This window comes from Piliocolobus tephrosceles, chromosome 8, assembly GCF_002776525.5.
Source record: "Piliocolobus tephrosceles isolate RC106 chromosome 8, ASM277652v3, whole genome shotgun sequence".
Lineage (NCBI taxonomy): Eukaryota > Metazoa > Chordata > Mammalia > Primates > Cercopithecidae > Piliocolobus > Piliocolobus tephrosceles.
Genome location: NC_045441.1, coordinates 98,817,046 through 98,828,459, shown reverse-complemented (window position 1 = coordinate 98,828,459; position 11,414 = coordinate 98,817,046). Strand labels below are relative to the sequence as shown.

General features: G+C 42.9%; 1 non-coding gene across 1 annotated transcript; it reads right to left on the bottom strand.

Annotated features, from left to right (window-relative positions):
* Positions 1-10,539: 10,539 nt before the first annotated feature.
* LOC111520420 lies at positions 10,540-10,646 on the bottom strand. Its single transcript, XR_002724674.1, has one exon. It is a non-coding gene; the product is annotated as a U6 spliceosomal RNA (small nuclear RNA).
* Positions 10,647-11,414: the final 768 nt, after the last annotated feature.

Genomic DNA, 11,414 nt, shown 5'->3' with positions numbered 1-11,414 from the left:
TGGTTCTTTTGTCTGAATATCCAAAGAATTTTTTTCCTTTAAATTCCAATAATTTTACAAGAATATGTCTCATTGAATTCTGTTCTGAGTCATTTTCCCCCAGAAACACAATGCATCCTTTCAAGATGTCACTTTGAGGTTTATATTTTAAGATAAGGTTTTTTTTTATTAAAATTTTTTAGCATTTGCTCTTTTCCACTGATTGGTTTTCTTTTTTAGGACCTCCTATTTTACATATGTTTGAATATCTTTGGATATCTTTCTGAGCTGTTATTTTCTCTCAAATTCTCTCTTCGTTTCTTTTGGATTTTTAAAATTTTCCTTCTTTTAATCTCCTTTTTAAAAAATGAATGTTTATTTACTCTAGTATTTCATGTAGTTCAATCTTAATTTCTGAAATGATTTTTTAAATTTCTTTTTCTAAAGATAGTTCTGTTACCTCTATTTTTGAATATTCCTACTTTCCAAACACATCATTTCTGAGTTCTTCTACCTTTGATTTATGTGGTTTTTCCATAGCTTTTATCACTTTGCCTTATTTTAGCTTGTTTTAGAATATTAGGTCATGGTTTTCATGTCTTTTGTGAGCATCTTTCTTATGTGCTTTCATTGTCTAAAGGAATGTTATTTCTGCTCCTTATTATTACACTTTTTAAAAAATAAGAACTTCATATGGACATTGAACATGGTCTTGTTCCTGTGGCTATGTTTAAGTGAAATAATTTTTTTTTTTTTCTGGCAAAGAATGGATGGCCAAAGATAGATTTTCCAGCTTCCTATCTCTACAACTTCTTGTTTTGTTGTGTGTGATGAGAAATGTGGCCTTAAGACTTTCTCAAATATACGCTTCTGCACCTCCCACCCCTCGCTCTTCTTCTCTCCTTCTTTCCTTTGTCCCTATTGTCCTTTTCTGCACAATTTTGATTCTGCTCCCAGTACTTGTTCCTCGGTGTAGTACTAAGCAAGCTTAGTAGAAGAGTAATTTGCAGCAGAGATGGTATGTAGATCATAAAGCCTAAAATATTTACTGTCTGGCCCCTTGCAGAAAAGTGCCAAACTCTGTTCCACAGATGACCCTATCTTTTCTCTGAAGAGCACCTCCCCACTCTGTGTGGTCAGGTGGTGCCATCAATCTCTGTGCACCATCACCACCAGTGAGATGTGACCCTAAAAGGGGTTAATAAATGGAGCCTTTCCTACAGCTGATATATAGATATTCAGAGGGAGATTTTTCTATTGGGGTTGCTTAGCTGTGGGTTGTAAATCTCAGGCTGCTGGTGGCCACTTCTCTTAGCCATATGGAGGAAACCTATTTGCAATGGGAGAAAAGAGAGTTTAGGTTATGAAGGCAGTGGGGTGATTAATGAAATCTCTGACTCTAGCTAAAGCAGCTGCATCCTTGGACTTTGTAGCTACAGGAGCCAATACATTCATCTTCTGCTTGAGCTTACGTGAGGTGGATTCTGATACCACAGCCCAAAAAAACCCAGACTTACGTAGCTGCATATATAAAATCACATGTGCATGGCCATTGAAATGGTTTTTCTCAAATTATTCCCTGCTAAAGGCTTTTTTTTTTTTAACTATAAGAGAATTAAAGAGTTAAACAAAAACAAGTGAGGTAGAAGAAATTACTTTGCCCATGAGTGAGACAATACCTTAGCTAAGATTTGGTAAATTAGTCTTAATTTTTAAAAAGCATGCACTGAATAGGCTGGGCATGGTAGTTCACACCTGCAACCTCAGTGCTCTAGGAGGCTAAGACAGGAGTATCGTTTGAGGCCAGGAGTTCAAGACCAGCCTGGGAAATATAGCAAGACCCTGTTTCTACAAAAAATAAAATAAATTAGCTGAGTGTGGTGGTGTACCCCTGTAGTCCTAGCTACTCAGGAGGCTGAGGCAGGAGGATCCCTTGAGAGCGTGGGAGTCCAATGCTGCAGGGAGCTGTACGCCACTGCACTCCAGCCTGGGCAACAGAGTGAGACTCTCTCAAAAAAAAAAAAAAAAAAAAAAAAAAGCATGCACAAAATAAGTTCAGCTTGTAGTTTATAAATAATATTGAAAATAATTTGATTTAATGAGAACAAATAACATCACATTTTGATAGGCCAGGGCTGGCAGAGGTTGAATTAGAAAACATAAATTACTATTATATTGGAGTAGAGCCTATCAGAAACATCAGTGGAGCTTTTTCAAAAACCAGAATTGAAAAGGCCACACTGAGGACCTACTGGGATAACTGTGATAAATAGAAAAGCTTGGGAATTACTACTCCAATACGGTTCCTTCACCGTTAAAAAATGTGTATTTTATATTTTGCTTAATTTGGGATATTCTTAGGTAAAGGTTCAAAGTCCTTATTTCTGTTATCTCTAAATATATATTCGTATTCAAACCACCACCAGGTGGTTTCACCAACACTACAAAACTACTTTTCAGTTGACTACACCCAGTAGTAACAAGGACCTGGGGAAATCTTGTAGCTCTATTAGACCAAGGTCAGATCCAAACCAAAAATGAATAATGGCTAGGGTATCAGAAAGGCACAGAAGCAAACACTTGAGATTTATTAAGATGTTTTATGAAAATATCGGAACAACAATTTCTTTATCTTGAACAAGAGAGTGAATAGAAATCTGTCCCAGATAAATAACTTAGGACTGCCTTTAATTAGCTCCTGATGTGATTCTCTGGATACTAAAATCACTCATGTGTAAGTACCGCAGATGCCAGGCCCTCAGGCACCTGAAAGCAACCTCCTTTCTCTCTTCATTAGAATGACCGAAAGGACTGCCAAACACTCAGACTAGAGCTGGGCAACGAGAGGCCCTGCATGGTGAGAAACTCACTTTGCAAACCACAGGGGTGGAATGGAGGCTGTGGGTCCATCAGTGCTGACAAGTAGGAGCCTCCAGGCCTCAGGTCCACACCCGAGAGGGAGAGCCCATCCCCGGTCTACCAAGAATTTCACCTGTAATTTGTATACACACAGTTCTTTTGTTCTGCTTCATGCTGGAAGGGATATACATGACAAAGAGTAGGCCAGGAGGGAACAAACCCCTAGCACTTTCTTTTCTTGCCGGGCATTACATAATAACTCTTTTCTGTCCATTTTTTCTTATCAGTCTCTGATATTGAAGGGGAGCTAGTTATTGCTTTAGATGACAGGATCCAAATGATGGCTGCCATTCTGTGTCTTGCTTAATTCATTCCAAAACAGTGCATGCACTTAGAAGATTTTTTCTTCTAAGAACTGAACTTGGCCATTTCCCAGGCAGCTCTATAATCCAGCAAAAAATCAGAACTTGGATCACAGATTAGGAAAGTAATTATTTGAATAACCCCTCTTGGCTTTCCCAGACACCCTGTCCCCAGCCACTTCCTAGAAGCTCAAGGCGACTTACAGCAAAGTTTTCTTATACGCTTCCTATCTTAACCCAGTCTAGAAAGAGAACCTCCAGCCAGGAGCTAAGAGCAGCAGCAGCAGCAATAGTAGTAACAGTAGTCGTGACAAACCACTTTCACAAACATTGTCCTATTTGCTGTCACAGCAATCCTATGAAGAATGAGCACAAGTACTGTGGTCTTCATTCTGTGGACCGACAGACTGAGATTCTGAAAAGTTAAGGTAGTAATTGAGAGAGCAGGTAATTGAAATTCAAGTCTTTTACCTATAACTCAAGTCAAAGAGGCTATATCTCTCTACTAGTTAGTTATAGATCCTGAAGCTGACTGGCTAAATAACTAGTAGGACCAGAGAAGTCTGTCTCTCAAATGTTAATAGGAGCCCGGAGCTGAGTAGCTGGTGTTGCTTCCTGGGGCTGCCTCCTGGAAGATGCAATGACTTTGCTCTGTCATGCTCCAGGGAGCTCAGAAGTGACAGAATGGGGACCTGGATTTCAGCCTAACATCGATCTACCTGATGCTTATAGGCATCAATCGTTTACCTCAGAAGTGCTGAGATAATCATGCAGAGATGGCTTAAAAATGCAGCAGACAGCCGGACGTGGTGGCTCACACCTGTAATTCCCAGCACTTTGGGAGGCTGAGGCAAGAGGATCGCTTGAGTCCAGGAGTTTGAGACCAGCCTAGTCAACATAGGGAGACCTCCATCTCTACAAAAAAATTAAAAATTAGCTCGATGTGGTAGTGCATGCCTGTAGTCCTAGCTACTTGTGAGGCTGAGGTAAGAGGATTGCTTGAGCCTAGGAGGTTAAGGCTGCAGTGAGCTATGATCATGCCACTGCACTCCAGCCTGGGTGACAGAGCAAGACTATATCTTCTTTTTTTTCTTTTTTCTTTTTTCTTTTTTTTGAGACGGAGTCTCCCTCTGTCACCCAGGCTGCAGTGCAGTGGTGTGATCTCCACTCACTATAACCTCTGCCTCCCAGGTTCAAGCGATTCTCCTGCCTCAGGCTCCGGAGTAGCTGGGATTATGGGCATATGCCACCACGCCTGGCTAATTTTTGTATTTTTAGTGGAGACGGGGTTTCATCATGTTGGTCAGGCTAGTCTCGAACTCCTGACCTCGTGATTCACCCGCCTCAGCCTCCCAAAGTGCTTGGATTGTAGGCGTGAGCCACTGCACCTGACCAAGACCGTATCTTAAAAAAAAAAAGGGGGGGCCAGGCTGTTGGCTATTGTACAAGAGACCCAAGTCAGGGGCTTAGAAAACATCCTAGGTCTCATCCAGCCCCAAGATTTCTATGAGTTCCTGGAAAAGTGGAGAGGAAGAAAGGGGGCTTTGAAAGCAGAAGTAATGATTCAGCAAGGATGTTGGCTGCATTTTTCCTCTGGAAGGCGAACCAGAGAATAAAGAACAGATTTTTCTTTATTTTGCAAGACCCAGGTAGGGAGAGTGGAGGGGAATGGAGTAAGAATTAATACAACTGAAGTCAGAAACTAAAAGAATGGAGGGAACAAGCAAGTAAGAAGGAGAAGAAAGAAAAGAACACGTTATGTTTCCTTTGAGAGAATCATTTGTCAGGACACTACGTCTCAAACCTCGTAACAGCTGGTAAACTCAGCTTTGAGTGTTGCATAAAAATATCACCTGATTTTAAAAAATCGAAACTTATTTTTAGTTCACTTTTTCCACTTCTTCCATGCAGAGATGTTCAGTCAAGCCTTGCAACTGGTATTATGGGTTGAACTGTTTCCTCCAGAAAAGATATGTTGAGGTCCTAACTGCTAATACCTCAGAATGTAACATTATCCAGAAATAGGGTATTTACAGAGGTAATAAAGTTGAAGTGAGCTCATTAGGATGGACCCTAATCCAATGTAACTGGTGTCATAGACAGGGAAATTTGGACACAGAGACGGACACACACACAGGGAGAATGCCACATGAAGATGGAGGCAGACACCAGGTGATGCATCTACAAGCCAAGGAACACTAAAGATTGCCTGAAAGCCACCAGAAGCTAGGGGAGGGGACTGGGACAGGTTCTCCCTTGCAGCCCTAAGGAGGAACCAGCCCTGCTGACACCTTGATTGTGGACTTCCATCCTCCAGGACTAGGAGACAATGTGTTTCTGTTGTTAAAGCCACCCAGTCTGGGGAACTTTGCTACAGCAGCCTAAGTAGACTAATCCAACTGGTTATTCGAATTTCACCTTTCTTGGCTCCATGCTTTCCAGGTAAAGGCCTGGAGTGCTCTGGAACTGTGACGCTCAAAAGGCAAGGAGAATCCAGCAAGTTGGAGAAGGAAGTAATCCCAGAGGTCATCAATCTTGTTTTATAGATATGAAAATTGAAGTTCAGGAGGAGTGAGTGACTTGCCCAAGTTTTCACCATGCAGAGTCATGACTCTATCCCAGGTTTTCAGACCTCCAGCCCACAGCTCTTTCTACCAGGCCCCGATCTTACCCAAACTGCACTCACAGCCCTTCCTGTAGTTATTTACCTGTTAGTTGGTTGCATGCATCTTAAGTGTGAAACTTTGGGCTGGAGTTACTTGGAACCTGCTGGCATGGCAACTGGTGGGGGCAGGAGTGAGTCCTTTCTAGGGAATCTGACCAAGGGCTGCATCAGGGAGGCAACAGCTTAGAAGACTAGATATTCCTGCTATCTGCAGACACATCATATTTCTGGTCCTTTCCTCACCTTCCTGCTCTGTTACCTTGCCCACATGGTCAATCTAAATCACAGAACTAGGAGGGCTAGAGAGGAAAATGCTCCATGTTAGGTCAAATGCCAAGAAGGAGCCAGTGACTGCAACATATATTTGCAGAAGATCTTATGGAATTAAGCACAGAATAAACTTTCTGATCCCCAGGTAAATTATCAAAGAATTGGGCTTTACTTTTTCTGCTCCTCTACATCTATATGAAAAATTAGTCCTGGGCTACTTTCTCCAGACATACAGACTGGACCTAAGCTTGTAAGTGGCTCCCAAGTCAGAAGGTATCTGGATCTGTCTCCTCTCAAAAAGTCCTCAAGCAGACCCTTGATTTTTGTCCCATCCAGTAAACATGCCAAGTGCAAGATAGCTACACATTTAAAGGAGCAGCAATTCAGTGGAATCTTGGGGAGGAAGGCATGGTTTTGTCTACCATGGGAGGGAGAGCAGGGACTCCTTCTTTCTAATCTTCCTCCTACTGTCTTCCTGGGAACTGGACTTCTCTTGATTTTGTCTCTCAACAGGAAGAATGAGGCAAGACCGCAGTTAAAGTGGTCACAGCCCCCAGGAGCTGACAGGCAAGGAGGGATCTTGGGTCAACCTGTACAAAAGGGTCCAGAGGAAATCCTTTGTTCTGATGTTGAGACACGGCCATGTGGAAGGAAACCAGGCACAGCTTCTGCACTGATGGACTGGAGAGGCGAAACACTTCAACTGCCCCTTTGTTCTCTAATGCTGTTGCTCTATCTTCCTTTCTATACCTTCCCCCATCCTACCCCAACAAGAATCAGATAGAGCCTTCCTGAACTGACCAGTTTTTCACCTGGCCTTTCTTTAAAAAAAAAAACGGCATTGGTATAAACACATGTGGCAGTGAAGGTCAGTGTGATTTTCCCTCAAGATACAAGATCAGAGACATCTCTGCTTGTTGCCTGATCTACCTGCCCCATCACTTTACTATTTGTTTTTGGTTTGGTGTGAAGCAGGGTCTGCTCAATCCAACCCTTCTGTTCTCCAACCTTCGCACACTTTCCCCACACAACCTTCCCACATTTTATCAGAAGCTGCCCATCCCTCCCCACCCACAAAGTTACTGAGGGAGCAGCCATGTTTGGGCAGGGTGACCTGACCCCACACACCACCACATCTCCTTAACCCATTGAGCCAAGCGAGTGTCCTGCTCCTGGGGAGCTTGGAATTCATGCAGGAGAGACGGCTCAGAAGCTGTTGACAGTGGCAGTTTTTTGCCAACTGGATTAGTAAGCAGAGAAAGCTCCTCTGCAGCCAGATGGATGGATGGGTGGACTTGCATAGAAGCAGGAAAGAGAGAGTGAAGGAAGCCTTAACTGTCCACAACGCTTTCATTCCTAGTTTCGGAACATCCCTAAAGCCCAGCTGCCTCTTGACCTTGGCTTCGTTGATAATCCTCTAGCTTGAGCTAGTTTAATGTGGACCTCTGTTGCTTGCCTGAAACTAAAGAACCCCCATTTATCAGAAATCAGCTCTGAAACCATTGGCTGGAGAATGGCCAGAGCTAGGGCATCGCGAGATCTGCCCCCGAAGAACACTCCTGTGAGGCCTGGAAAATCCTCCTACTGCATCATTTGAGCCACATTTTACCATCTCATCCACGAGGGGGAAATGCAAGTTTCGGGATTGACTCTATGACATCCAGACACCTTCTCACTCCCCATTGAACTTTGAGCTGGCACGTTAACCACAACTGCCAGCTCACATGCATTCTAGCTGCCATGCTTTAGGAAGGACAGTAATGGTTCACAGTCCTTTATCCAAATTCTTGAAGTCCAGTATTTAGGATTTCAAAATTTTTCAGATTTTGAGAAGTATGGCCCATTATAAATTACGTAAATTATATAACTCCCCTGGAAGGGTCTATGGCTGTCTCCTAATCAAACAAAAATACACTAATATTTAAAAAGTGGAATAAATAATGATTATAAGCCGTTTCATGCCAAGTTTTCCTTCCAAATAGTTTCATATTAACTCAGGACAGGTGTTGCCCTCAAGTGAGTTACTAAAAATCTTAGTTTCAAAGCTTTCAATATTGCAGTAATGAACCATTATGGTTCCCCATTTCACAGACAAGTAAACTGATGACCAAGATGGCTATGTACCTTACTTGGGCAGTCTGGCTGTAAAGGCCACAGCCTTAACTACCATCCCATCCTGCCACTCCATTGTTACACTGCCTCTTCAAACTTAACCCTAACCAAGAGTGGCAGGCTGGGGCCAGATCTGTTAAACTCCATGGAGGAAAATCAGACCGGGAGCTGCTGAACAGAGTAGACAAAGTCAAAGAGGAGATGTGACCATCTTCTTCAGATAGCTGTCGTTTCCTCAAATTCTTTCCCTAAGGCCTTTTTTAACCAGGGGACATTGGGCTACCAGAGACACTAAGAACAATCTTGCAAGGAAAAAGAGGTCTTGAGGTTCTGAGTGAGAGGTATGCAAAGGATAAGTAGAGGTTAATCCTAATCTTTGCCAAGTAAAGCAAAGGAAAGCTTTGAGAGTCAACAGCCTCAGGTCTTTATCTTTCAGTTTGTCCATTCATCAAACACTCATTGGGTGCCTACTTTGTGTCCAATGCAATCAGTGCTGGAAAATGCCAGAGAACAAACTGCCCCTGGCTAACAAAGCCCTCTGTAAGCCTGCTCCCAGCTGCCTTTCTGATCTCTTCTCTCCCCTTATATCCCTTCTCCCTCTCGCACTAAATCCAGCCACACTAGCCCTTCCGTGCCACAAACCCTCCAAGATCTTCCCCGCATCAGGACCTTTGCCCTTGCAGTTTCCCTTGCAGGCATTTTCTGCTTCCCGCTCTTCCAATGGTTGGCTGCTCCGTTATTCAGGTCTCAGCTTATCCATCATCTCCTTAGCAGGGACTTCCCTAACCGCCCAGTGGGAGGAGCCACCCAGTCACTCATTTCCCCATTGCCTTAATTTTCATCTTTGCACTTACTGCTTTCTGTTTTTTTCTGTTTTTCATTTGTTTACCTTCTCTCCCTATTGAATACAGCTTTCTGGGATCAGGAAGCTGGTCTGCTTTGCAGTCTGCTGAATTCGCAATGTTTCAAACAACGCCTAGCACATAGTAAGTAGTCTATAAATATTTATTGAATAAATTAACAAGCAAGAAATTGAGCTTATATTTTGGGGATTATGTTAGCTTTGTTGTTTTTATTTGTTGTGTTTGAAAGCCTGAAATGTTAGACTAGAGAAAACATAACACAGGTATGTGGCTGAGATGGCTACCTGTCCAGCAACATCCATATTCCCCATCTTTAATAACAGCAATCCTGTGTTTTAGCTGAGAATTTGTCCGACCAGTTCAAGTGTACTTCTCTTGGCATCTTTACAGCATGGATTTGGCCACACTGGGTGAGAATGAGCTGTGTCATTTCTGAGTCATGTCCTTAAAAGAAATTTACATTTTTCCCCTCCCCTGGCCTTTATCCCCCTTCCCGCTACCTAGATTATATCAGGATCCAAAGCAACCCTATTGGAGCCAAAGATGGAAATCCTGTGTTGAGAATGATAGAGCCACCTTGTCATCTGTGAACAGTTTACTTCTGGGTTATTACATGGAGAAAAATAAACTCCCACCTTGTTTAAGCCATTATATGTGGGGCTTTCTTCGTTACAACAGCTAGGCCAGTATCCTATGCCTAATAGAAGTTTTTAAGTCTTTTTCAACGATTTAGAGTGTTTTTGCTCTATCTGGTCTGCCTCTGCCAGAAACTACTACCCAAATATTACCTTTACTTTTTGTTTTATTTTATCCTCACTATTTGTCAAGTTAGTTCCTGTGTCCCACAACCCACTGCATTTGTGTGTTGTAGAAAAAGAAAGAAAACACATTCAATGACTGTCTACTAGCTACCAGGGACTATGTTAAATGCCTTGCCTGTAATACCTTGTTTGATTCTCCTAATAGATACATGAGTCTGATGTCATTTCCATTTTATACATAAGGAAACAGGCTCAGCGAGGTTAGGTGCCTTGTCCAAAGTCACACAGCTATTAAGTGTCAGAGTTGGGCTTTGAACCCAGAGGACATTAAGCCTGCTCATTCTAATACTCTGAACTTATATCATGGTATATGCAATGACTGAGGGCTTGCATAGGGGTTTCAAGACTTGCTTTTCTTTTGGCTATAATTGACATCATTAATCTAAATGTGTGACTTTTTGCTTCATAGCTTGCTGCTCTTTATGATGTCTTTATATAGCCTTTATCTCTCAGGGTCATGTTTACTTGTTTATAAAAATTGTGGTAAAATATAACAAAATTTACCATTTTAGTCATTTTTAACTGTACAGTTCAGTGGCATTAAGTACATTCACATTGTTGTTCAGCCCTCATCACTATCTCCAGAACTTTTTTTAACCAGCCCCTGAAAAAATATGAAATGCTTTATGAATTTTCGTGTCCTCTTTGCTCAGGCGCCATGCTCATCTCTCAGTCTCATTGCAATTTTGGTATATGTGCCGCAAAGCAAGGGGGCCTTGTGTTTAAGTCACTGGTTTTCTAACTCTTGACTCCCCTCCCCCTTCTCTTGCTTTCCTTCTGTGATCTGCTGCCTGCAGCTCAGTAATGAATTGGACTGTCCCAGTCATACCTGTGCCTGCTCAGGAAGGAGAAATAGGCATGATTCTTTATCAAGTGTCCTGGCTTGGATCTTATCTCTGCTTTCTATCCCCACCAACAACCCAAGAGTCAGAGCAAGGAGATGGGAAAAGGTTCACAAACTCCCTAATTGAAATCTGAATCATTTCGGAGTTTCTTAGCCCTTCAAATGGTGAGTTAGGAACTGTGATTTGCTCCACACTGAAGCCATCAAGATGAGACTCAGGGCTGGGCATGGTGGCTCACACCTGTAATCTCAGCACTTTTGGAGGCGGAGGTGGGAGGATCACTTGAGGTCAGGAGTTTGAGACCAGCCTGGCCAATATAGTGAAATCCCAACTCTACTAAAAAAGTACAAAAATTAGCCAAGCGTGGTGGTGTGCCCCTGTAGTCCCAGCTACTCGGGAGGCTGAGGCAGAGAATCGCTTGAACCCAGGAGGCAGATGCTACAGTGAGCCCAGATCACGCCACTGCACTCCAGCCTGGGCAACAGAGACTCAGTCTTGGAAAAACAAAGCAAAATAAAAGATGAGACTCAGAGAGCTCCCGCATGCCAGGGCCAGGAGGAGAGATGGGAGTCACCAGGTCTCGCCTCATCCTTTGGGTTCACAGGGGAGGCCACGGAGGGTTCGGTCAGGGTTGTGGC